Genomic DNA, 2,500 nt, shown 5'->3' on the forward strand with positions numbered 1-2,500 from the left:
ATTTCACAAAAAACGGTCACAGTTGTGGAATGCGAAACCCTAAGGAAATATATGTGATTAAACCAGTCGTGTGACTTGCAGATGACATTGCGTTCGCGCGAGTGACCTGTCTGGATTTCAAGACTCGCAATTTCATTGTTTTAGTGTGACGCGATGCTTGTTTTGGAGAAGTGAAATGAATTTATAAGCCACTTGTTATATACTACATGCTTTCTAATTTGTATTTTGGCCAAATACTAAGTGCAGAAAACAATAGCTTCATAGTTATGTCATAAAACATAAAAAAAAAATGCATTGTGTAATGTTTAGGAATAGCTCATGAATGTGACTGTACAAAGAGAGCTTTTGTGGTCCAGTGTTTCCCAGGACGGGATTTCCGCTGATATCTTCGAGAAATCTACAAAGCAAGCGGTTTCCACTTTCTAAAAGCTTTTAGAAACGCTGATAAGAGCCACACCTGGTATTTCAACAAACAAGTTTGACCAGAAAGTCAGTGCACTGTAATATTTGGTGACGTGGTATAACAATCGCTCTCTCTCTCCCTCTCTCTCTCTCTCTCTCTCTCTCTCTCTCTCTCTCTCTCTCTCTCGCTTTCTCTTTTGTTATAGAAGAAGAAGGAGACAGTAATGTGTGTTTGTTACAGGAGCCGGCTATGGTTTGACTTGGATGTTGATGTCATTTCTCTGTGAGGACTGTATGATGTTAAACACAAAACGGGATTCAGTAGTAAGCCAGACGATGCCGTGTGTGAGATCCGTTGGACACTGATCTGGGTTCAGTGTATGGGAGAACTCATTGGACTTGTTGGAGCCTTTAGAACCTGATCTGGGATCAGAAGAATGAATTGAACTCTGAAATGGACAGAGGTGGATCGTGCAGTTATACCTTTACAGTAAGACTGCTCTGATGCCACTGAGCAACCTCCCTAAATACACACACTGAGAACAAATACAAATCAATAACCTCCCTTCAGCTCCAGCTGTGTGTGTGTGTGTGTGTGTGTGTGTGAAGAGGCAGACACGGAGAGTGTGTATGTGTGGAGAGGCAAACCCAGAGAGAGAGAGTGTGTGTGTGTGTGTGTGTGTGTGTGTGCAGATGCATGTTAAAGTTCAGAAAGTGCTGCATGCGTTTTGTGAGCGTTTGACGTAGTGGTGTGTGTGTGTGTGTGTGCGTGCGCGCGTGCGTGCGTGCGTGCGTGTGTGTGTGTGTGTGTAATGTTGACGTGGTTTATTGACCGCTGTATGGGAGTGAACAAACGTGTACTTTGCCTCGGTAACTCCCGTCTGTGGTCTGATTATATTCTGAGGAGTGTGTCTGGAGTGTGTATGTGTGTGAGAGTGTGTGCTGTTGATCAACGCCACTGTGGATAAGTTTGAGGAATGGAACAAGCATAAACTGCTCGCAAGGTATGTGTATGCCCCTCAGATTAACCAGTTTTATACACGCACACACACGCGCTCACACACACACGTGCGCGCACACACACACACACACACACACACAAACACAGCTGGTGCTGAAAACAGGTTATTGATTGACTGAAGCTTGCTAATGGATTTTTCCTGTACATGGCTGTCATCCACATATGCTCACATTTGAGATTTTCTTCCTGCCTCCCCCACTCCTTCATGCTGTTTTGTGCTCTCTCTCTCTCTCTCTCTCTCTCTCTCTCTCTCTCTCTCTCGCTCTCTCTCTTGCTCTCTCTTTCTTTCTCTCTCTCTCTCTTTCACTCATTTGTTTGCTTGCTTGCTTGTTCTCTCATTTTCTATCCAAAAAAATGGTGAAATTTATCTCAGCTTGAAAGAATTACAGTAAACAGTGCTACGTGTCCCCACATTACTGTCTGACTGACTCTCCTGTTCAATTTATGTGTGTGTCTGTGTGTGTGTGTGTGTGCGTGTGTGTGTGTGTGTGTGTGTTCTGCTAGTCTAATGGAGTTACCATTCTCAGCGTTTGAGATGGTCTTCATCATGATAGCTTTCACAGTTTTCTGCCTGTTCAGTGTGGCCTCCATATACTCACAAACAACAGCAGATAATGAAGGTTTGTGCATCACCACGCACATACACACACACACACACTCATCACACACACACTCACACTCACACACACACACACACACACTCATCAACATCAACACCACTGTAATACACACTCTGTTTTCAGTTTTCTAGCCTCATGTATATGTACATATATCTATATATTAAAGTGTACTGGGTTTCTTTAATTTTTTATGGCTGACTTTCTACAACAGAGATAAATCATAGTTAATTATAAAAGACTTACCTTTATATATATATTGTGTGTGTGTGTGTATGTGTGTGTGTGTGTGTGTGTGTGTGTGTGTAAATTAAATGTTTATCGCAGAACACGAAATACCCACAGAAAGGAAGAGTACTCAACGTAAAAGCAGCGCCAAGAAGAAGAAGAAGAAACAACTCATTTTAACTGACATGGATTTACCATGAGTCTTAACACACACACACACACACACACACAC

This window comes from Chanos chanos, chromosome 11 (genome assembly GCF_902362185.1).
Source record: "Chanos chanos chromosome 11, fChaCha1.1, whole genome shotgun sequence".
Taxonomy (NCBI): Eukaryota; Metazoa; Chordata; class Actinopteri; order Gonorynchiformes; family Chanidae; genus Chanos; species Chanos chanos.